Source organism: Aquarana catesbeiana, linkage group LG04 (genome assembly GCF_042186555.1).
Source record: "Aquarana catesbeiana isolate 2022-GZ linkage group LG04, ASM4218655v1, whole genome shotgun sequence".
Taxonomy (NCBI): domain Eukaryota; kingdom Metazoa; phylum Chordata; class Amphibia; order Anura; family Ranidae; genus Aquarana; species Aquarana catesbeiana.
In genome coordinates, this window is record NC_133327.1 from 439,850,498 (window position 1) to 439,876,466 (window position 25,969).

The 25,969-nt window shown below is 43.7% G+C and overlaps 1 protein-coding gene across 2 annotated transcripts in view; it reads right to left on the reverse strand.

Moving 5' to 3' along the window:
- TAB2 (TGF-beta activated kinase 1 (MAP3K7) binding protein 2) overlaps positions 1 to 25,969 on the reverse strand; it is a 162,012-nt gene that overhangs the window by 63,472 nt on the left and 72,571 nt on the right. For both annotated transcript variants that reach the window (XM_073627441.1, XM_073627440.1), the window contains exon 2: positions 17,275 to 17,321. The gene's annotated coding sequence lies outside the window, so the exon portion shown is untranslated. The remainder of the gene's footprint in view (positions 1 to 17,274; positions 17,322 to 25,969) is intronic.

Sequence of the window (25,969 nt, forward strand, 5' to 3'; positions counted from 1 at the left end):
CCACATAGGCACCTACACATACACGTATTCTGGAATGTGAAAAGCTACAACCCACCTGGAAAGAGGTTTTAAAACTGATTGATAAATTGGCTGGAAATTCTATTAATCTCACTTTCCACCATTGCATCCTATTTCAAGACATCCCTGATATAGCCAAACCCCTTATGAGATTAATCCATTCTATTTGTGTAGCTATGCTTTGGGTCATTGCATTGCACTGGAAATCCTCTACGTTCCCGTTTGCTCTAATTATCTCACGTATAGACAGTACGATGGTAGCTGAGAAAATATTCCACACCCTACACGATTCCATTCCGGTATTTGATGCCAAATGGAATCCGTGGTTTCTATTCAGACTTCAAGACTGACCGTTTATAGATTACATTGGATAATACTTTGTTATTTACTTTTTGTTTCTCTTACTTGTATTTTTTCTTTTCACCAGTATAACCACCCTTCAGGGTTGTGGAGTTTAGCTAATTCTGAGTGTAATACAGAGGGCCACTGTATGGTCAAGGTGGTCTTATTGCTTAACATGACTGCACATCTTTATATTGTTCTAAATGACATTCCTATAACTCTGAAGGATGTATATTCTTATCTTTTTGTATACTGACTTTGTTACCTTTAATAAAATTTTTTGAAAACAAAAAAAAAAAAAACAAAAAAAAAAGAGAGCAGAGATCTCCCTGTGTCACAGAGCTGAATTGTCTGGCCGGCCATAGAAACATTGTCCCATCTCCTGTGATGGACGGCACACTGATCCAATGCCGGGAAGTTGAATCATTGTGACATGATCACAGGAGGTGGGACATTGTTACTGCGGCCAGGAAATTTTGCCAATACTATTAGCAGTGTGTTTAAGAGATTGCAGACATGATACAAGAGATGGTTAGGCCTCATGTAGACTGCTGCTGCTAAACGGATGTTTAGGAGCAATTGGGCATTTTTTTCAACTGCTCCGGAACTCTCCTCTATGTTATTTTATCAGTACACGTACACAGGGTCGTTTATAGCCGTTTCTAGGCAGTTGAGTTTAGAGGCCTTTTTTAGAAAACAAAAAAAAAATTAGTTCAAAAGCTGAGCTTAGAGGCATTTCAAGCTCCAAACGTGGCTAAACGTGGTATATATATAATTTTTTTTTTTTTTAAATAGCCAAAAAAAATATTTTTTTTCAAATGCTTCTAAATGCACACGCGGCAAAACAGGCGTTTTAAATGTAGGTTACTGAGGACATGATACAAGAAATGGTTAGAGACTGCAGACTGCATTTTTCTAGAGCTTTTCTTGCACTAAAAAGGTGCCAATAACGGCCAACAATAAATTAATATGAATTTAAATTGATATTAATTAAAAAAATCTAATACAAATATATATAAAAATATAAATATTTTTTAAAAACTGTCATTTTTGGACTTGGTTTCAGTCTTCGGCTAAGTGCATCCTGCATTTTCGTCACCAAAATTTCCATTTGGTGCACCCCTAGTCAGTCAGCACCATACGCACCACAGAGGTGGTGAGTGTACACCTCATCTGGGATGTTTGAGCGAATGGTGTAATGACTGGTTGGTGTTTTCTAAGTAAGGAATCGATTCTCATTTATGTAGGAACCCTTGTGGGCATTGTCAGATAGATGCAATATCCCCGTTATACAATTTACCAGGTAGGTTGATCAATTATATTGAAAATGGAGAATGTTGGCATATATACAGTATCTCACAAAAGTGAGTACACCCCTCACATTTTTGTAAATATTTTATATCTTTTCACGTGACAACACTGAAGAAATTACACTTTGCTACAATGTAAAGTAGTGAGTGTACAGCTTGTATAACAGTGTTAATTTGCTGTCCCCTCAAAATAACTCAACACACAGCCATTAATGTCTAAACTGCTGGCAACAAAAGTGAGTACACCCCTAAGTGAAAATGTCTAAAATTGGGCCCAAAGTGTCAATATTTTGTGTGGCCACCATTATTTTCCAGCACTGCCTTAACCCTTTTGGGCATGGAGTTCACCAGAGCTTTACAGGTTGCCACTGGAGTCCTCTTCCACTCCTCCATGACAACATCACGGAGCTGGGGGATGTTCGAGACCTTGCGTTCCTCCACCTTTCATTTGAGGATGCTCCACAGATGCTCAATAGGGTTTAGGTCTGTAGACATGCTTGGCCAGTCCATCACTATTATCCTCAGCTTCTTTAACAAGGCAGTGGTCATCTTGGAGGTGTGTTTGGGGTCATTATGCGGTCCAGAGACTGCGGTCCAGTCTCTGAAGAGAGGGGATCATGCTCGGCTTCAGTAAAGTGGGGACGGAAAGTATTCAGACCCCCTAAAATTTTTCACTCTTTGTTATATTGCAGCCATTTGCTAAAATCATTTAAGTTCATTTTTTTCCCTCATTATTGTACACACAGCACCCCATATTGACAGAAAAACACAGAATTGTTGACATTTTTGTAGATTTATTAAAAAAGAAAAACTGAAATATCACATGGTCCTAAGTATTCAGACCCTTTGCTCAGTATTTAGTAGAAAGCACCCTTTTGATCTAATACAGCCATGAGTCTTTTTGGGAAAGATGCAACAAGTTTTTCACACCTGGATTTGGGGATCCTCTGCCATTCCTCCTTGCAGATCCTCTCCAGTTCTGTCAGGTTGGATGGTAAACGTTGGTGGACAGTTTTCTCCCCCGATAGCTCAGTTTGGCCGGACGGCCAGCTCTAGGAAGGGTTCTGGTCATCCCAAACGTCTTCCATTTAAGGATTATGGAGGCCACTGTGCTCTTAGGAACCTTAAGTGCAGCAGAATTTTTTTTGTAACCTTGGCCAGATCTGTGCCTTGCCACAATTCTGTCTCTAAGCTCTTCAGGCAGTTCCTTTGACCTCATGATTCTCATTTGCTCTGACATGCACTGTGAGCTGCAAGGTCTTATTTAGACAGGTGTGTGGCATTCCTAATCAAGTCCAATCAGTATAATCAAACACTGCTGGACTCAAATGAAGGTGTAGAACCATCTCAAGGACGATCAGAAGAAATGGTCAGCACCTGAGTTAAATACCGTACTTATCGGCGTATAACACGCACTTTTTTCCCCTTAAAATCAGGGGAAAATCGTGGGTGCGTGTTATACGCCGATACCAGCTATTTTGTGATCTATCGGAGCGATCGCCGCCGACATTCACATAGCGTGTATTTTTAAATATGGCGCCGCGGAGTTCGAAGGGACTCGGCGGTGCTCGTTCAGCTGAACGAGCTCCGCCGAGAACACAGTGACTGGGCGGAGCCAAGATACACATAGCCGAGGGTTCTCGGCTCTTCTCGGCGCCGTTCACAGTCCCGCCATTAGACCTGTGTTATGTCCATCATAGGGACTGGGCGTGACTGTGAACGGCGCCGAGAAGAGCCGAGAACCCTCGGCTATGTGTATCTCGGCTCCGCCCAGTCACTGTGTTCTCGGCGGCGCTCGTTCAGCGCCGCCGAGTCCCTCCGAACTCCGCGGCGCCATATTTAAAAATACAAACTAAACTTGTGTATGTCGGCGGCGATCATGTAATGTACACTGGGGACAAGGCTGCACTGACCACTGGGGACAAGGCTGCACTGGGGCAAAGCTGCACTGACAAGGCTGCACTGGGGCAAAGCTGCACTGACAAGGCTGCACTGGACACTGGGGCAAGGCTGCACTGACAAGGCTGCAGATGGACACGATAACGCTGCATTGATGGGCATTTAAATGTAAGTTTTTTTCCCTTAAACTTCCCTCCTAAACTTGGGGTGCGTGTTATACGCCGGCGCGTGTTATACGCCGATAAATACGGTATATGTGTCACAGCAAAGGGTCTGAATACTTAGGACCATGTGATATTTCAGTTTTTCTGAATCTGCAAAAATGTCAACAATTCTGTGTTTTTTTGTCAATATGGGGTGCTGTGTGTACATTAATGAGGAAAAAATGAACGTAAATGATTTTAGCAAATGGCTGCAATATAACAGAGTGAAAAATGTAAGGGGGTCTGAATACTTTCCGTCCCCACTGTATGTCACAGTACATGTTGGCATTTCATGGTTCCCTCAATGAACTGTAGCTCCCCAGTGCCAGCAACTCATGCAGCCCCAGACAATGACACTCTTACCATCATGCTTGACTGAAGCCAAGACACACTTGTCTTTGTACTCCTCACCTGGTTGCCACCACACACACTTGACACCATCTGAACTAAATACGTTTATCTTGGTCTCATCAGACCACAGGACATGGGTCCAGTAATCCATGTCCTTAGTCTGCAGCAAACTGTTTGCGGGCTTTCTTGTGCATCATCTTTAGAAGAGGCTTCCTTCGAGGACGACAGCCATTCAGACTAATTTTATGCAGTGTGTGGCGTATGGTCTGAGCACTGACAGGCTGACCCCCCACAACCTCTGCAGCAATGCTGGCAGCACTTATAAGTCTATTTCCCAAAGAAAAACTCTGGATATGACGCTGAGCATGTGCACTCAACATCTTTGGTCGACCATGGCGAAGCCTGTTCTGAGTGGAACCTGTCCTGTTAAACCACTGTATGGTCTTGGCCACCGTGCTGCAGCTCAGTTTCAGGGTCTTGGCAATCTTCTTATAGCCTTAGCCATCTTTATGTAGAACAACAATTCTTTTTTTCAGATCCTCAGATAGGTCTTTGCCATGAGGTTCCAGGTTAAATTTCCAGTGACCAGTATGAGAGAGAGAGATCACACCAAATTTAACACATCTGCTCCCCATGCACACCTGAGTCACATGACACAGGGGAGGGAAAATGGCCAATTGAACCCAATTTGGACATTTTCACTTAGGGGTGTACTCTTGTTGCCAGCGGTTTAGAAATTAATGGCTGTGTGTTGAGTTATTTTGAGGGGACAGCAAATTTACACTGTTAAAGTGGTTGTAAACCCTTTACAACCACTTTAACCTACAGGTAAGCCTAGATTAAGGCTTACCTGTAGGTGCTTGAAATATCTCCCAGACCTGCACGGTCTAAGAGATATTTGCAAATCGCCATAGGGCGATTTCTTCTGCGCATGCGACCGGAGTAGGAAAGGGCACGCTGTGCCGTTTCTAGCTGGGGTCATGTCGTTAAAGGCGGCTCCCGCGCGCATGCCAGTCACAGTGCCAGAGTTCGCGGCCCCTGAAGGTAGAGGGGTGAAGAATGGACGCTCGCTACTAGTGAGGAAGACGGGGACATTGTGGGCTTCTCCTGCAGGTAAGTGTCACATAATGGGCTACTATGCGATGCATAGTAGCCTATTATGCTTTACCTTTGCAGGGAAACAAAGAGGAAGTAACACCCATCAGGATTTACTTCCTCTTTAAACAAGCTGCACACTCACTACTTTACATTGTAGAAAAGTGTAATTTCTTCAGTGTTGTCACATGAAAAGATATAATAAAATATTTACAAAAATGTAAGGGGTATACTCACTTTTGTGAGATACTGTAGATATAATGTTTGGGAGTTCCACTTAGTTTTCTAGCAAAAAATACAGATTTTAACTTGTAAGCAACAAGAAAAAGGTTTAGTCTTTAAGTGGTTAAACTGCCCTCATTTACAGACTGAAAGGAGAACTCCGGGAAAAAACTTTTTTCCATGTCCTTGTTGCTGATCTCCTACCTTCACAAAATATGCCATCCATGTTCTTCTGAGCTGTGTAGTTCCTCTAATGGCCTGCTAATTTTCAGATAAAACTGTTACTGCCTGCTGATATCCTTTTTGTAAGACTGTCAGCTGCTATTCCACCTGTACTCCCAGCCAGCGGTCTTGTCACTGCCCAGTTGTAGTTCTATACAGCAAGCAGGGACTTGTGCTTCCATCGCTGCATGCTGTAGTGGGCGGAGGGGTCTCACACACCCTGGTCTGTACCACCCATGGAGGTGGTGTCTTCCTCTGCTCCTGCCAGCTCCGCCCTGCCCGCTTGCCATCTGTCAGTGCAGAGTGGGTATCGTAGGAGACAAGCCGGGTGACAGAGTGGAGATCTTGGGCTGTGACAGATCTTGTAAAAAAATACCGCTCGCCATAATATCCCACCTCCCAGACCGGTGAGCTATCACAATGCTGGTCCACGAGGTGGGACATTATGGCAATCGGTGTCCATATACAAGATCTATCACAGCCCAAGATCTCTGCTCTGTCACTCGGCTTGTGTCTCCTATGATCCTTGCTGCACATTTGGGCACTGATGAGACCGCACATTTGGGCACTGATGAGGCTGAACTCATGGGCACTGATAGGCTGTATTAATAAGCAGTGGACACCATCCACTGCTTTACTGACACTGTTCACTGCCAAACATCTGTAGGAGAGGTTTCCACCATCCCTGCAAAGTTTGCAGTCATATTTTATGACTTATTTTCAGTATGATGTGTTTTATATGTGACGTTACATATCAGAGACCAGTATTGTGGGGATATTGATGTTTATTTAGATCTCCATACATTAGCGGGTTCCACCATTATTGTGTTATTGATTAGTAAGTTAGTGCTGCGCTTTTTTGTTTTTCTCTCATGCCAACATTTACTTGTGCAACATGCTGATGTAAACCAGCATGTCACGACTCTGTGTTGCGGCTAGGGATGTTCTCACATACACCATACAAGCACTGATTGCTGTTAGAAAGATCTCAAAGCTACAGCAGAAGGAGAAATGTTTCTAATACTGAATTACAGTAGTATGTATAATATAATTATGGGAATGTGTCTACAGTTCAGTATTGATTACATAAAGCATGTAAAGGTAATATGTTTATCTCCTGCTGTGGCTGGAGGGGGAGAGCACAAACATGCTTTGCATTTATAATGCTGTAACCTACCTATCCTGCTGTGTGTTACTGAGTAGCATAGCTGGCTGCAGAATGAGGGAGTGTGATTTATGTTGAAGTGGGCTTGTCCTATTTAACATGTACAGGCCTCCCACATTTAAAGCAAAGCGCATTCCCCAACTTAGTTGGGGTAGACGGTCACTTTGGTGGGGGTGGGGTAGCCATGCCTCTTGACCTTTGACCTCTGGGGACACGCCTCCTTTGGAGGAGGTCCCTATTCCAGTCCCTGAGTCCTAACCTTGTTCTTAAAGGGGAAACCCTTACCCCCCTATCCTTAACCTCCCACATTCACAAAGCATTGGGTGGCACAGTGGTGTAGTGGGTAGCACTTACAAAGGGTCAGGGTCGCTGGTTCGAATCCCAACCATGACACTACCTGCCTGGAGTTTGCATATGTTCTCCCTGTGCCTGCGTGGGTTTCCTCCGGTTTCCTCCCATCTTAATGGTTTCATCTAAATTGGCTCTAGTATATGAATGTGAGTTAGGGACCTTAGATTGTAAGTTCCTTGAGGGTAGGGATTGTGTACAAAGTATATGTAAAGCGCTGCATAAATTGACAGCGCAGATATAGATATATATATATATGAATATGAGAGAGAGAGAGAGAGAGAGAGAGAGAGAGAGAGAGAGAGAGAGAGAGAGAGAGAGAGAGAGAGAGAGAGAGATCTATATATATATATATCTCTAAAATGGGAAATGTAGTTTGATTACAGTGTAGAGAGAGAGGATAGGATGTAATCCCTGTGCTAAGAGCTCCTCCTTGGCAGAATACATGCAGCATTTTAGACCTTTGTCAATTAGACCTCTCTTTTCAATGGTAATAACTGTTTAGTGTTTTTTGTAGGGGGTATACTAATGGGGGATTTTTTTGCAGATCCCAGAGTTCATCCCTTTGACCCAAGAACGAAATGTTACTTTGTTTATAATTATCTCCGATGTTGAAATAAAGTTGGCAAGCTGCCTGAATTTTTAATTTTTTTGTCAGCTGTCAGAAGTGAGCAGAGAACTCTCTGCACTTGTTACATAGAATTGGGGAAATGCTGTTTTAGGCCCCTTTCACACATGTGGACCGTTCAGATCCGCCTGTGAGTTTTTTCAGGCGGACCTGAACGGTCGCTCCATACCGCTCTGATCCGCTCCGCAAAATCCAGACGGATGGATGTCCTATTTTCCATCTATCTGGCAGATCAGATGAAAACGGATGGGCGGTCCGTAATCATCCAATCCCCCCATAGGGAAGAGCGGACTCTCTGACAGGTCCGTCCATGCACAGAGTGCAGAGACGGACTTGTCATCCGCCGGCTCAGCGGGGATCAACGGAGTGATCCCCGCTGTGCAAGCGGAGTAGTGAAAACGGACAGCCCCCTGTAAAAGGTGCCTTAAGATCGGGAGGGGGGGTAGAATCACAATTTTGATTCTTTAACAATTAATCGTGCAGCTCTAATACACATGTATACACACACAGTGCCTTGAAAAAATATTCATACACCTTGAAATTTTCCACATTTTGTCATGTTACAACAAAAAATGTAAAATGTGGGATTTTATGTGATAGACCAACACAAAGTAGCACATAATTGTGAAGTGGAAGGAAAATTATAACTGGTTTGTTTTTATTTACAAATAAATATCAGAAAAGTGTAGTGTGCATTAGCATCCCCCCCCCCCCCCGTGTAAATACTTTGTAGAACCACCTTTCGCTGCAATTACAGCTGCAAGTCTTTTTGGGTAGGTCTCTACCTGCTTTGCACATCTAAAGAGTGAAATTTTTGCCCATTCTTTGCAAAATAGGTCAAGCTCTGTCAGAATGGATTGAGAGCATCTATGAACAAGAATTTTCAAGTCTTGCCACAGATTCTCAATTGAATTTAGGTCTGGACTTTGAGTGGGCCATTCTAAACACATGAATAGGCTTTGATCTAAACCATTCCATTGTAGCTCTGGCTGTAGGTTTAGTGTTGTTGTCCTGCTCGAAGGTGAAACTCTGCCCCAGTCTCAAGTCTTTTGCAGACTCTCATGCCCTGTACACATGAAGGGAATGTCCGACAGAAAAAGTCAGACGGAAGCTTTTCATCGTCTATTCTTATGATGTGTGTGCCTCATTGGACTTCTTTTTTCTAAAATTCTGACGGACCTAGAAATGGAACATGTTCTAAATATTCCTGCTGTGAAGCAAGTACGAGACGGAAGCTATTGGCTACTGAACTTCCTTTTTCTAGTCCCGTCGTGTTGTACGTCACGGCGTTCTGGACGGGCGGACTTTGGGTTGACCTTGTGCAGGCAAGACCGTTTAAATGGAATCACGTCGGAGAAACCTTTGGAATTTATTCCGAAGGCAAAAACGATTGTGTGTACACGGCATAACAGGTTTTCTTCTAAGATTACCCTGTATTTGGCTCCTTACATCTTCCCATCAACTCTGACCAGCTTCCCTGTCCCTGCTGAAGAAAAACATTACCACAATATGATGCTGCCACCACCAGGTTTCACGATGGGGATGGTGTGTTCAGGGTGATGTGCAGCGTTATTTTTCCGCCACACATAACGTTTTGCTTTTAGGCCAAAAAGTTCAATTTTGGTTTCATCTGACCAGAGCCCCTTCTTCCACATGTTTGCTGTGTCCACATGGCTACTCGCAAACTGCAAATGGGACTTCTGGCTTTCTTTCAACAACGGCTTTCTTCTGGCCACTCTTCCATGAAGGCCAGATTTTGAGTGCACGGCTAATAGTTGTCCTGTGGACAGATTCTTCCAAGTGAGCTGTGGATCTCTGCAGCTCCTCCAGAGTTACCATAGGCCTCTTGGCTGCTTCTCTGATTAATTCTCTCCTTGCCCGGCCTGTCAGTGTAGGTGGACGGCCATGTCTTGGTAGGTTTGCAGTCGTGCCATACTCTTTCCATTTCTGGATGATGTATTTAACAGTGCTCCGTGAGATGTTCAAAGCTTGTTTTTTTTTTTTTTTTTTTTTTTTTTTATAACCTAACCCTGCTTTAACTGGTTGCTGACCAGCCGCCAGTTTTACTGCGGCAGAATGGCACGGCTGGTCGAAACGACGTTACCTTATGTCGCTTAGCCTTTTGGCTACTAGGGACGCACGCACAGCCAGGTACCCGCGATCGCTTGTGACAGAGCGAGAACCGGGACCTGTGTGTGTAAACACACAGATCCCGGTTCTCTCAGGGAAGAGGAGAGAGATTGGTGTTCATACTATGTATGAACACCAATCTCTCTCCTCCTAGACAGTCCCATCCCCCCTACAGTTAGAACACACTGAGGGAACACATTTAACCCCCTGATCTCCCCTAGTGTTAAGTCCTTCCCTGCCAGTGACATTTATACAGTAATCAGTGCATTTTTATAGCAATGATTGCTGTATATTTGTCAGTGGTCCCAAAAATGTGTCTAGAGTGTCCAATTTGTTCACCGCAATATCGTAGTCCCAAGGAAAAAAAAAAAAAAAAAAAAAAAAAAAAGGATATAAAAAAATACCATAAATCTACCCCTATTTTGTAGGCGCTATAACTTTTGCGCAAACCAATCAATATACATTTATTGCGATTTTTTACCAAAAATATGTAGTATACATAATCGGCCTAAACGTAGGGAAAAATGTTTTTTGAAAATAAAAAAAAACCCATGGGATATTTATTATAGCAAAAAGTAAAAGATATTGTATTTTTCAAAAAATTGTTGCTCTTCTTTTGTTTATAAACACAAAAAATAAAAACCGCAGAGATGATCAAATACCACCTAAAGAAAGCTTTATTTGTGTGGGAAAAAAAAAAGAACATCAATTTTGTTTGGGTACAGCGTCGTACGACCGTGCAATTGTCAGTTAAAGCTACGCAGGGGCCGTATCCATTTGGCAATAGTGGATTTCGATGCTGCCTGTCCTTTCTTAGGACCTTCAGGCAACACGAACAAAACATCTGTTTTTCCGAATCTGAGCAGTCGCCTTCAAATAGATCTTGACTGCTCTCACTACAGCCAAAGAGTGTAGTAACTTTTCTTTCTTAGAACAGGGTTCTGGAAAAAATGAAGGTAAAACAATATCCTGGTTTAGATGAAAACCTGAAACCACCTTCGGTAAAAAGCTAAGATGAGGATGCAATACTACTCTATGCTTGTGATTCATTAAACATGGCTCTTTATACGAAAGAGCCGCCAATTCCGATACCCTTCTTGCAGAGGAAATGGCTACCAGAAAAACTAGCTTCCGTCAAAAGGACCAAATTAATATGTCGTATCGGCTCAAAAGGCTGTTTCTGTAATGCCGACAGAACTAAATTTTAGTCCCAAGGGTTCAGGGGTGCTCTAACCGGTGGATTAAGCTGCGTTACTCCCTGTATAAAGCTTTGGATCAAAGAATGCGAAGCAAGCGGACATTGAAACAATACCGATAGGGCCGAGACCTGGCCCTTGATAGTACTCAAGGCCAGCTTCATCTCTAACCCCATTTGCAGAAAGGCAAGAATTCTCCCAATGACATACTTTCTGGGATGCCAACCCCTGGATTCACACCAGGAAACATATGCCTTCCAGACTCTATAATAAATGACTCTGGAAGCTGGCTTCCTTGCATTAATCAAGGTATATATATATCACTGAGCCTGAATGCCAGCGATTCTTCAGAATGTGGGTTTCAAAAGCCAAACCATTAAATTTAGCGTTTGTAAGGTAGGATGGAACACTGGTCCCTGTGATAGCAGGTCTGGGCGTGGTGGTAGGGTCCATGGGGGCCTTACCACCATATTTACTATTTCTGCATACCAAGATCTTCTGGACCATGCTGGAGCCACCAGAAGCACAGACTTCTTTTCCTGCAAAGAAGACGTGGTAGCAGCAGAATAGGAGGGATTGCATAAATCAGTGAGAACTGATCCCACGGGGTCACCAACGCATCTGTCCCGCATGCAAGTGGATCCCTTGTTCTTGACACAAAGTTGTCGATCTTGTTGTTAAACCTGGACGCAAACAGATCTACATCCGGGATCCCCCATCTTTAGCATAAAGCCAGGAAGATATCGGGGTGAAGAGACCATTCCCCCGGGAACAACTGCTGGCGACTTAGGTAGTCCACCTGCCAGTTCTCTACCCCTGGAATGAAGATTGCCAATATGCACGACACATGCTTTTCTGCCCAGGTTAGGATCTGGTTTACCTCTCCCTAGGCTGCATGACCCCTGGTGCCCCCTTGGTGATTGAAATAAGCCACTGCTGTGGCATTGTTGGATTGGATCCTGACAGGACAACCCTGCAACCTGACTGTCCAGGCTTTTAGGGCTAGGTACGCTGCCCGAATCTCTAGAATGTTGATGGGTAAGGTCCTCTCGGTTTTGTACCATTCCCCTTTGACAGTTGTCTCTTCCAGAACTGCTCCCCTACCCGAAAGGCTGGCATCTGTTACTACCTTCCAGGTAACTGGTAAGGAGGATTTCCCTTTCTGCAGTTTCTCGGGTATCAACCACCAACTGAGGCTCTGACACACTATTGGCGACAAATGCATCGGAAAATCTAGCGCCTGGACTTTCTTGTTCTAGGCAGACAGGATACTGTTTTGCAGCAGTCTCGAATGAAACTAAGCATAGGGAACCGCTTTGAAAGAAGCCAACATCTTTCCCAACAACCTCATACAAAGGTGAATAGAAGGACCCTTCTTTGCCCTGACTACCTGAACCAGCTCCTATATAGCGCCAATTTTTGCCTGGGGTAAAAACACCGTCTTCTGGGTTGTATTTATAACCAGACCCAAGTACTCTAGTCTTCTTACTGGTTTTAAAGAAGAGTTCTCTCTTTGTTGAGGACCAAACCTAGGTATTCCAGGTAGTTGACTGTGGTGACCAAGCTTTGGTCTAAGCGGGCTACCGACTGGTCTATTAAGAGCAGGTCGTCTAGGCAAGCTATAATCGTTAAACCCTGGGCCCTTAATCAGGCCAGAACCTTTGTAAACACCCGAGGTGCAGTAGCTAGACCGAAAGGTAGAGCTACAAACTGAAAATTAAGTTTTTCTACTTCGAAGTGCAGATATTTCTGATGAGCGGGGAAATTAGGTACATGCAGGTATGTATCCCTGATGTCGATTGACGCCAGAAGTTCTCCTCCTTGTAGGATGGAGACTACTGATCGGATTGATTTCATGCGAAAAATTTTTAGGTACCGATTTAGATCTTTGAGATCTAGAATGGGTCTGACATCTCCATTTAGTTTTGGCACCGTGAAAAGGTCTGAATAAAACCCCAACCCCTGCTCTTCCATGGGAACCACCATGATCACTTTTTGCGACATAAGTCGGTCTAAAGCTTGAAGGAGAGACTTCTTTTTCTCTGGGTCTTTGGGAACATTTGATCTGAGGGAACGAGGAGACGGGAATTCTCGGAACTCTAGTTTGTAACCTAGAGTTATTGTAGAGACCACCCATCTGTCCTGAAAATCCTCCTGCCAGACCTTTGAGAACTGTAGCAGCCTTCCCCCCATTTGAATGAGCGGGGGCGCCCCCTTCATAAAGAGGCTTTAGCGTTCTGTCTTGTAGGTTTCCTCCCCCAGGACTTCTTTTGTCCCTGGGGTTGACTCTGAGTTTTACCTCTTGAACCTGACGGTGGAGGCCATCGCGAATGTCTGGAGGCTGATGCCCCTGGCACTGGAGAAGGAGCCAGTTTAAATGAGGGACGTTTACTCCTTTTCTTAATTGGCAAAGGGGTACTTTTCCCACTTGAGATTTTTTGGATATAAATTGTCCAAATCATCCCCAACAGCCTTACACCACGGAAGGGAAAACCAGCCAGGAGCTTTTTGCATGGTGCTTTTCAACCATAAGATTCTACGCATATGCACCAACCCAAGCGTAAGGCGAGAGATCTGAAGGATAGAATCTCTGATTGCGTCAACTGCAAAAAACACAAAGGTGCTGGCAGCTCAGCTAACTCCTGGGCCTGCTATTCAGGGAAAACCTTGAGCACCTGTTACAAGTGGTCTCTCAAGTGGCCGCCACTGCAGGTTGAGCTACTGAACCTGCCAAGGAAAAAATGTTCTTTAACAGGAATTCCAACTTTTTATCGGTTGGATCCCTAAGCATTTGAGCGTTGTCAACAGGACAAGTAGAGGTCGACCGATATATCGGCCGATATTTGGCGTTTTTTAATTAATCGGCATCGGCCGATTGTGCTGATAAAAAAAGGCTGATTATAACTTCAGCGTGACTTGCAGATGACTTCTGTAATAGAAGTCAATGCAAGTTGCCTGAAGTCTTCTGTGGAGCGACTTCTCTCCTCTCTGGACAGCCTGCCAAATCTGATAAAAGAAACTAAAAAGATACAATGTTTCTAATTCAATTAACTGAACTCCCTGTGTAGGAGTTCTCAGTTTAACCATTTAAAGACTAAATCTTTTCTGACATTTGTTGCTTACAAGTAAAAATCCTGTATTTTCTGCTAGAAATTCACTTAGAACCCCCAAAAATTGTATATATATTTTTTTTTAGCAGAGACCCTAGGGAATAAAAAAACGGTTGCTGCAATATTTTATGTCACACGGTATTTGCGCAGCGGTCTTTTAAAACGCAATTTTTTTGGGAAAAAATACACTAATGAATTAAAAAAAACAAAAACTAAGCAGCAAAGTTAACCCCTTTTTTTTTTCGTCCAAAAGTTTTGGATTACCTGTTTAAATGTAAAAAAATTTCTGTATCACTTATTAATTAAGGCTGCTTTCACACTGGAGCAGGCAGGCGTTGACGGTGAAACGCTGCTAGTTTTAGCGGCGTTTTACCATAATTTTAGCGGCACTATTCGGCTGCTAGCGGGGCGCTTATAACCCAGCTAGCGCCCGAGGAAGGGGTTGAATGCGCCCGTGAAGCACAGCTGTGAATCGCTTTGCAGGCGCTTCGGCAGCGGTGCGCATTCATTTCAATGGGCAGGAGTGGTGGAGGAGCGGTATACACCGCTCCAAAGATGCTGCTTGCAAGACTTTAACATCCTGCCAGCGCATCGCTTCAGTGTGAAAGTACTCGGGCTTTCACACCGAGACTGCAAGGGAGCTGTTTTGCAGGCACCTTACAGGCACTATTTTTAGCCCAAAAGCGCCTGAAAAACGCCCCATTGGGAAAAGGGTCTAACTGTTAGATTTTATGAGATGAAGGGGAAAAAAAAAAAAAAAAAAAAAAACGGCATCATATATCGCCGGGATTTCTGAATATTGGCATTGGCCAGAGAAAAACCCATATCGGTCACTCTCTAAGGACAAGTCAAACTTTTATTTACAGAGGATATAGCAACGTCAATTGCTGGTATACCCCACATCTTTGTAAATTTTTCTTCCATAGGATAAAGTGTTGAACTTTACTTAGGAGGGAAAAAAAATGTTTATCTGGGTGATCCCACTCAGAATAAATAAGCTTTTCCAGCAATGAATGAACAGGAAAAGCATGTACAGCTTGAGGAGGCTTCAGTGAACCCAAAGAAGAAGTGGGCTTTTCAACCGATTCAGTTACGGGCAACTTAAATGTGGAGCATACCATTTCAGTAAGAGAATGCACCAGCAATTTCTCAGCCTGTGAAGCTGAAGAGGGTCCTTCCCCACTTGATTCCTCAGAAGACTAGTCATCAGTCTCATCCCGGTCCCCTGAGGGGGATTCGTCTCCCCTTTCCCAGAGTTCCTCTGTTTGCGGGTCCTGGCTGGTAGAAGGGGACCTAATGCCTTTTCTACCACTTTGTGAAGATGTGATTAAGGCTACCAATCTTTCCTCCAATCCACTCATGGCTGAGGAAAAAAACCTCCTGAGTAATATATACAGGGGCTGAAATGCCAGAAGCATTTGCAGCCCCTAACCCCGACAGCTCACTCTGACCAGCCTCCCTAGGTCTTTCAGGGGGAGGGGGGTCCTCAGAGTCTGAGGGAGATACCTTTGAGCTCCTATTTCTAGGGGTATTTGTACCTCCCCTTCTGCCCATAGTGCCAAGCACAAATGCAGAGGTACTACCAGAAATGCACCCACTGCTGAGCAAAATAGTTCAGCAACTGCCGCTGCTATCAAGGCTCAGTCTGATGCTAAGTAAACGTGCCTGTGAATGCCTGTGTCACCCACACTCACATGCCATCCATCTGCTCTGTGTCCCTCCTTTAGCTGTGTGCACCTGCAAAATATGCACCTCTATAGCTATGCATAGCCCGCGTTGTGGGCGTTGAGCCACGCCGAGGCTGATGCTCCGCCCCCCTTCCTCTGACCACCCCTTAGGCCCCCCCATCTCTTTTTTCAAAAACAGTTTTTTCACGTGAGCTCTGATCCGACCGGATCACACGTGGAGGGGGGCTGGGGTGGAGGAGAGAGGAGGGCAGGTGGATGGAGAGTTGCCGTAATGGCGGCGGCAGTGGGAGTGGTACGGCATACCGCCATCTGATCCATGGCCTCTAGCCTGGAAAGAAGCTGTGGGGGGACATTCCTGAAAAGAGAAAACCCCCCCTTCCCACATCCTACCTGGAGCTTGGGCTCGGAGGAAGCATGCAGCTTGTGACACAGAGCAAAACTGACAAGCATGGAACAGCCCCCCCGGTGGCGACTTTAGGCATAGCAACATTTACTTAAAGGAGAAATCCCACAAAAATTAGAAAAATTCCTTAGGAATCTCCCTTACCTTATCCGGCTGCAGGGTTCTGTGGTAAACCAAACAGACCCAATCTTCACCACTCACGATGGGCTCCGTTAAACCTTCAGGAACTGGGGCCCCTTGTTATCGGGGGATCCACACTCCTGGGCCTGTAAAGCACCCCGCCAGGAAAATATAGCTGAAAAAAAAACAAACACTGGATCCTGGGGTTCAGCTCTCTAAAAAGAGAAGAGTTACACACAAGGCCCGGGTACCATTCAATGGATCCGGTTGCATGGCTTGCGCCAGCAAAGATTTCTTTGCGGAGCTCAGTACAGCACGTCTTTACTCGTGACCAATACCTTAGACACTGGCGAAAAAACTGAGGTACTCCCAGTAAGTGGAGGGGTTATATAAGGAGCTAAACTTCCTGTCTAGGGTGTGCCAGTGTCCATCACCTAAAGGTGCCTATATAACCCATTCAGTAAATACTGTGCCTCTGTGCCCCGTGATGTACGAAAAAGAAATATATATATATATACACATATACACACATATACACACACACATAAATATAAACTGTACATATACCTTTTAAGTAATAAAAATGAGTGATGTTTTATTAGCTATTTATAATCACAGCTGACAGGGAAAAAACACAAAACTAAAATCAGAAAAGCACTGGAACGGAAATATATAACTGCGCTTACATGCCAGAAGAGCAGACATCACTTAAACAACCTCTGCATCGTACGGGTAGTTTTATGAGTAGTACAAGTAGTTTGGGAATGAAGCCAAACACATAACAAATGAGCATTTCACACCAATATTTAGGTTACAGAAGTTACCTCAAGTGCCCTTACAGACTTTCAGAACTGTACCCTCACCGCATTCTCTGTGGAAGACAAAAGAGAAATTGTAATAATATTACCAAATGAATATAGACAGAACAATACTACAAAACTAGCTAAAAAGGTGAAATACTGTAGTGTATTTAAACAAAAGAACAGCATTCTTTTTTTTTTTTTCCAAAGAAGAACAGCATTCTTAATTAAAGAACTAACAAAGAGGAAACAGACGGTAAATAAAACCACATTCAAATATCACAGATATAATTTTAATCAACGGGGTTTGTTTATTATATGTTTGTGTAAATTCTATGGGGTGTGCAAATTACATAAAATGTTGCACTGGGAAAAATTACTGAAATTTTTTTCTATTACTATTTATTTCCAAAAAACAAACAAGAAAATAGATGTATCCAAATGTTCAACCTAAATTAAATCCCTATTTGCCCTAAAAAAACAACATGGATAAAAAACTGATAACTTTATAAAATATATAATCTCAGATAGTTAGACTGATCTAAAAAGGAAAAGCAGCAACTATATAGGTTATCATATTACTTTCCATCACACCTTTTCACCAGCAGCTTCAAAGACTTTCTACAAGTTGGGAAGCTGCAGAGAAGCCTACATCATCTGCATCTACAATCATCACCTATCAGAAAGGTCCAACACTGCCCAACTTCTATACCAACCTACCATTTGGAAATCAGTTTGAGAAAGGACATGGTGAAATTAAAGGCAATTAAAAAAAAAAAAAAAGTAAGGTAAAATTCCACAAAAAAGTTACTATTTTAACCCTAGTAGGGTTTGTATTTTCCTCAAGCTTAAGGTGATTATAGTTTTATTAGTCCACTGCAACAACACAGATGAGTATCCTTACTGATATCTGCATTACCGAAAAACATTTTCAGAAGCTTTGAGGGGTCTACTGAATTCTGGAGGAGGTTATGCGCCCTGGCAGCTATACGTTATGGTGGGAACGCCACCTTAAAGCTGCCCAGACTATGCTCCTGATCCAACTGCACTCCACGTCAAACTTATCACTATTGACTCTAGAAGTACTAGATATCCACCCTTGTCCTCACTCATTTGTAACCCACCATGTTTATATTCTACAATTCTCAACATGATCTTAACTCATACTGTCTGTCTGCGACTCCAAATAGCCAAATGTATTTGTCCTACCCTGTTTCAGGCTGGCGATATGCTTTATATTTGGTGGTCTTGTCTGTGTGGCATTTGTGGATGAGCGTACAGCCCTGGCCAAAAGTTTTGAGAATTCCACAAATATTTTTCACAGTCTGCTGCCTCAGTTTTTATGACAATGGCAATTTGCATATACTCCAGAATGTTATGAAGAGTGATCAGATAAATTGCAAAATCCCTCTTTGCAATGAAAATTAACTTAATCCCAAGGAAAAAAAAAACAAAAAAAAACAAACAAACATCTCCACTGCATTTCAGCCCTGCCACAAAAGGACCAGCTGACATGTCAGTGATTCTCTTATTAACATAGGTGGCAATGTTGATGAGGACAAGGCTGGAAATCACTTTGCAATGCTGATTGAGCTGGAATAACAGTCTGAAAGCTTTAAAATTAGGGTGGTGCTTGAAATCATTGTTCTTCCTCTGTTAACCATGGTTACCTGCAAGGAAACACGTGCAGTCATAATTGCTTTGCACAAAAAGGGATTCACAGGCAAAGATATTTGCTGCTACTAAGATCGCACCTAAATCAGCCATTTATCGGATCATCAAGAACTTCAAGGACAGAGGTTCAATTGCTACGAAGAAGGCTTCAGGGCACACAAGTCCAGCAAGCGCCAGGACCATTTCCTACAGTTGATTCAGCTGCGGAATCGGGGGACCACCGGCGCAGAGCTTGCTCAGAATTGGCAGCAGGCAGGTGTGAGTGCATCTGTATGCACAGTGAGGCAAAGACTTTTGGAGGATGGCCTTGGTGAAGTGGCAAAGAAGCCACTTCTCTCCAGGAAAATCATCAGGGACAAGTTGATGTTTTTCAAATGCTACAGGAATTGGACTGCTGAAGATTGGGGTAAAATCATTTTCTCGGATGAATTCCCTTTGATTGTTTGGGGCATCCGGGATAAAACCTTGTTTGGAGAAGAAAAGGTGAGCGCTACCATCAGTTCTGTGTCATGCCAACAGTAAAGCATCCTGAGACCATTCACGTGTGGGGTTGCTCTTCAGCCAAGGGAGTGAGCTCACTCACAAGAACACAGCCCTGAATAAAGAATGGTACAAAAACATCCTCCGAGAGCAACTTTTAGCCCAATTTTTTTCTATATTGCGAAAGATAATGTTACGGCAAGTAAATTGATACCCAACATGTCATGCTTCAAAATTGTGCCCGCTTGTGGAATGGCGGGCACATAAAAATCTCCATAGGCGATGTTTAAAAATTTCTACAGGTTGCCAGTTTTGAGTTAGAGGAGGGGTCTTTGGCTAGAATTATTGCTCTCGCTCTAATGATCGCTGTGATACCTCACATGTGTGGTTTGAACACTGTTTACATATGTGGGCGTGACTTGCGTATGCGTTCGCTTCTGCGTGCAAGCTCAGGGAGGGGGCGCTTTAAATTATTTTTTTTTTCTGATTTAGTTTTTTTATACTGTCCTTTAAAAAGTAATAGAAATAAGTAGGACAGGGCCTCTTTAATGTGAGATCTGGGGTCAAAAAGGCCTCAGGATCTAACATTTACACTTAAAAAGAAAAAAAAAAATTGTCTCAAGGCTAGAGGGCAAAAGTGATGTTTGACGTCGCTCCGGTCCGCCAGGGGCATAGAGTCGACTGGGGGCCATCTTGCCCTCACCCGACTTCCTGCCCATCAGGCCACTGGACCGGATCGTTTCCGTCGCCTCCACCAGCTCCGGTAGGCAGCGGAGATGCCTGGAATGCGGCAGGAGGGGGTCACCTCTCCTGCCATCCATAAAAGTGATCTCTCGGCGAATCCGCTGCCGAGACCACTTTTATGTGAAAGAGGATCGCCAGCCATGAATAGAAGTACCTGGGTTATGGCAGCTATCTGCTGTCATAACAATGGTATTTAACATCAAAGTAGCGGCGTATAGCCCCGGTGGGCAGTTTGGAAGAAGTTAAAGTGTGGGGTTTTTTCTGTTTTTTTTTTAGCATTTACAAATCAAACATGTTGTACTTACCTGCTCTGTACAATGGAATTGCACAGAGTGGCCCCAAGCCTCTTCTCGGGTCCTCCGTAGACGCTCCTGGCTCCTCCCCACCACTGAGTCTCAGAGTCTATGGGGGCACTTGTGCTCACATGCTCCCAAACCTTGCTGTTTGCGTCTAATGACAGACAGTGGGATTCTGCCCAGTCCCTTCGTGACTGGTTTTGATTTACAGCAGCATTAATGTAAAAAATGTTTAGGCTTTATAACCACAGGATTTTTGTCATTTTTACTATGCAAATTTAAACAGATTTGGCCAATATCATGGGATATGCGCCTAAAGCAATGCACCCTGTACGTATGGATATTCCCTTCTACAACTTTCTCATACCTCATGCTTTACATATATTTATAATGAACAACAGTTATAACTGCCTACTGTAAATCTAAGCTCTTGGCATCCAATTTATCCTTATACCCTTGCAAGCTCTCTGTAATGATACACTACAGTTACTCCTACTGTATTTCAACCCAGCAATGTATATTATGATCTGCATTTTTGGAACCAAATAGGGTTTTGTTATATCTGTTCGATAAGTACAAAAGCAAAAAAACAACAGATCCCCACAAACTATGAAGAGGAGAAGGGAAGGTATTCTGTAGTCCTAACACTTCCTGTCCTAAGTTAACACTGCTACTCCACAGATACTATCCTAGGGTGACAACTTTCACTTGCCTTACTGTTAAGTGTGTTAGCTGGCAGGATAACCAGATGAATATAAAAAGAAAAAACACATAAGATGAGAAATCTACTGCAGACTCCGCATCTAATGACTGGTAAGCTGCAAGACACTAAATTGTGTTTAGTTTTACTTTAAAGCTCAACTCCAGCATTTTTAGGCCACTTGCTCAGCAGAGACTTCCAGCTGCCATAAAAAACTTCAGAGATAAGGATTTTGCTACATGTCAGATTTCCTTTAAAATAGCCGAAGAAATCTGAGATGGACAAAAAAAAAAAAAAAAAAAATTTAAAAGCTAGAAAATATTTTTTGTAACATTTGTGTACCTTCCTAGCTGACTGTAAGCTTGATGCCAGGGTGAGAACTACACTTTCTGAATACAGCTTGCAGAATTCAGAATTTAATTTGTGTTGGCAAGAGCTACACTATTCACAGAAGGCAACTGGAACGCAAATATGGTCTGCACAGTTGTACTGGCTCAGTAACACAGAAGCTCGATTAGAAGCTAGGATAACTGCCCGTGGCCTGCTTCATCATGAAAGCATGCTCACTGCCAGGATTCTTTATTTACAGTTCTCAGGTACTCCTAGGCATGGTTATGTTAAACTAAAAACAAGCACAGGACAAAATAGAAGGACCTAAAGCAAAAAATGGTCACAAGCATAGGCAACTCAATGATCAGTAAATCAAGAAAGTCAAAACGTTACATGCAAATTTTTACTTTCCACTAAAAATAGAGCTTGGCCCTGTCCTCACATTCTGAGCCTTCCATCCCATTAAAGGACCAAAAAGGAGGAGGAGATTTAACTGACTAGGCAAAAGGTCAATTAACATATTCAGCATGCTGCATAGTTGCCAACAGTCCCGATTTTCCCGGGACAATCCCGATTTTGGGACCCTCGTCCCGATTGGAGAGTGTCCCGAATCGGGATTTTCCATAAGGAAAATCGGGAATGTTGGTTTTTTTTTTTTTTTTTTTTTTTTTTTTTTTGGAGCAGCGGGCTCCAGCAAAATGGCGGCCGGCGCTGCCGCTCTAGCTGCCTCTAGTGGAGAGGGGAAGGGGGCTCGATCCGTGCAGCCAATGAAGCGGCTTCTTTGGCTGCACGGCCCCTCCCCTCTCCACTGAAGCGAGCAGAAGACACGGCGCCGGCGCCGTGTCTTCCTGAAAGTTCCCCAGCCCCGTACTGCGCAAGCGCTGCGCCTGCGCAGTACAGGGGGTCCGCCATTGCCGAGGGGAACTTTCTCGGCAGAACACCGGCCGCTCCTCCACTGAGCGGGGGCCGGGCTGCATTGAGGGGGGGAGGCTGCACTAACTGAGGGGGGGCTGCAATAACTGAGGGGGGGGCTGCACTAACTGAGGGGGGGGCTGCAGTGAGGGGGGGCTGCACTAACTGAGGGAGGGCTGCAGTGAGTGGGGCTGCACTAACTGAGGGGGGGCTGCAATAACTGAGGGGGGGCTGCACTAACTGAGGGGGGGGCTGCACTGAGGGGAGGCTGCACTGAGGGGGGCTGCACTAACTGAGGGGGGGGCTGCACTGAGGGGGGAGGCTGTACTAACTGGGGGGGGCTGCACTGAGGGGAGGCTGCACTAACTGGGGGGGCTGCACTAAGGGGGGGAGGCTGCACTAACTGAGTGGGGCTGCACTGAGGGTGGGCTGCACTAACTGAAGGGGGGCTGCACTGAGGGGGGGCTGCATTAACTGAGGGGGGGGCTGCATTAACTGAGGGGGGGCTTCACTGAGGGGGGGGCTGCACTGAGGGGGGGCTGCACTAACTGAGGGGGGGCTGCATTGGCGGGGGCACCTGATGCAAGGACAGACTCTGGCGGGGGCACCTGATGCAAGGACAGACTCTGCTGGTGGCAGGCGACGTGGCTAGTGACACGCTCAGGGATCCCACTGATTCGGCATTATGGTGAGTTGAATGATTTAATTTTATATTACAATGTAATAATAGAAATAATGCGCTTCAATCATCCTGACACCATAACAACCATGGTGCCGGGATGATTGAAGCGTTAACACCAGGTGTTTGGAGTATCTTTATCTGCTGATTGTTAAACTTTCTAGAATACACATATTTCTATTGTTGTGTAGGACCTGGGGCTGCTGTCCCGTCATTCCCCTCTCCCCCTTTCCCTCTCCCCCTTTCCCTCCCCCATTCATCTCAGACTCTAACCATACCCTCTTGAGCCACGCCCACTTTCCACGTAAGCCACGCCCACTTTCCGCGTAAGCCACGCCCACTTTCCGCGTAAACCACGCCCATTTTTCGCCGCGGCGCGCCGCAACTATTATTTTTTACTAGGCCACGCCTACAAACGAATGCCCCGCCTCCTAATTATTGATTGGCTCCGCCTACAGCAAAAAAAAGTGTCCCACATATTTTTTTTTCAATGTTGGCAACTATGATGCTGCTGACCAAATAATAAGTAATCATCATCCCCCACCCCTTCTCCAATTATTTTTAATGCTGTATGAGAAAATAGTACAGTTCAGAAAAACTATAAATTGTATTGCTTATAATAAAATAGGGGCTTAAAGCAAGACTGCTGTACTCGTGGCCTGGTTCAATTTGTCAGGAAGCTAAAAAAACGAAGGGGGCAGAGATAGCTCTCGTTGGAAAAGTAATGCTAAGTGTGCAGCACAGGAAGGGGCTATGCAGAAAAAGCCCTGGCCATTACCCAAAGCTACAAACTAAACTAATTAGGGGAGAGGAGACCACTCAACAGAGAGAAATTATGCTGGAGCGACCAGTTGCCTAGGAGGGGGGGAGAAGGCGCCTGCAGTCACCCAAAAGCTAACTCATTAACAGGCTCTTATCACAACAGGGACAGCCTAGGGGAAGAGGAACAGAAAAACTCTTAAAAAGGTATCTAGACAGCTACAAATATTCACGATTTTTTATTTTTTTTACCCTGAGATGACTGATGAGACCATCAGTCGACAGCTAGACAAATGGTCTATACAGTTATAAAATTTTGTATATATATATATATATATATATATATATATATATATATATATATATATATATATATATATATATATATATATATATATATATATATATTTATTTGACCTAACACATATACATAAACATATATACACACAGACAGACAAAATTTTAGTCTTTCTCCCAAAACATATTCAAGCAAATTGGAGGAAGGTTTAGGAAATACAGCTCTTAAGAAAAACAAGAAGTAATTGGACAGTTATATCAAAAGCTGTTTCATGGCCAGATGTGGGCTACTCTTTCGCTATTTCTTCATTAATCAAGCAGGTAAAAGGTCTGGAGTTGATTCTAAGCATGGTATTTATATTCGGAATCTATTGCTGTGAATCTACATTGTGCGTTCAAAGGAGCTGTCCATGCAAGTGAAACAGGCCATTGTAAGGCTTCAAAAACTAAAATCCATTAGAGAGATAGCAGCAACATTAGGAGTGGCCAAATCAACAGTTTGAAACATTCTGAGGAAAGACCACACTGGTGAGCTCAGCAACATAAAAAGGCCTGGACATCCACAGAAGACAACAGTGGTGGATGATTGCAGGATCCTCTCTATGGTTAAGAAAAACCCATTCACAACATCCAGACAAGTGAAGGACACTCTCCAGGAGGTGGGTGCATCATCGTCAAAGTCTACAATCAAGAGAAGACTTCATGAGAGCAAATACAGAGGGTTCACCACAAGGTGCAAACCATTCATAATCCTGAATAATAGAAAAGCCAGATTAGAGTTTGCCAAAAAAAAAAAAATCTAAAAAAAGCCAGACCAGTTCTGGAAAAGCATTCTTTGGATGGATGAAATTAAGAAATAATCTGTACCAGAACTACGGGAAGAAAAAAAAAAAAAAAAAAAATGGAGGAGGTGGTTTGGAACAGCTCATGATCCAAAGCATACGTCATCTGTAAAACATGGTGGAGGCAGTGTGATGGCATGGGCATGCAGGGCTTCCAGAGGCACTGGGTCATTGGTGTTTTTTGATGTGACAGAAGACAGAAGCAGCCGGATGAATTCTGCAGTGTTTAGAGATATACTGTCAGTCCAGATTCAGCCAAATGCAACAAAGTTGATTAGACGGCGCTTCACAGTACAGATGGACAATGATCCAAAACACACTGCAAAAAGCAACCTAGGAGCTTTAAGGAAAATAAGTGGAATATTCTGCAATTGGCGAGTCAATCACCTGATCTCAACCCAATTGAGCATACATTTTACTTGTTGAAGGCAAAACTAAATGCAGAAAGACCCACAAACTAAGAACTGTAGACAGCTGCAGTTAGAGTTTGGCAAAACATCAGAAAGGAGGACACAGTCTTTGGCAATGTCCATGGGTTCCAGACTTCAGGCAGTCATTGCCAGTAAAGGATTCACAAAAAAAAAAATTAAAAATTAAAATTTTACTTCCGATTATATTTGAGCCCCTGAAAATGGGGAAGCTGTGTATAAAAAAAATGGTTGTAGCTCCCAAAATTTGTAATTGAGAGTCTGCACTTCAAATGCAGTTGGATTGTTTCATTTTAACTTTATTCTGGTGGCATACAGAGCCAAAAGTATGAAAATTGTGCCTGTGTCCAAATATATATGGACCTAACTGTACATGGGGATAAAGTAGTACTTGCAGTACTAAAAACTTTCTACAAATGGGGGCCTCTAAGGCACAACAAAGAATACTCAGTGAGGTAAAGAACCCAAAAGTAAATGGCTAAAGGCTTGAATTCATCACTGAAACTGAAAAACATCCTTTTTCATGTGTTTACCATGTACAGTGGGGACGGAAAGTATTCAGACCCCCTTAATTTTTT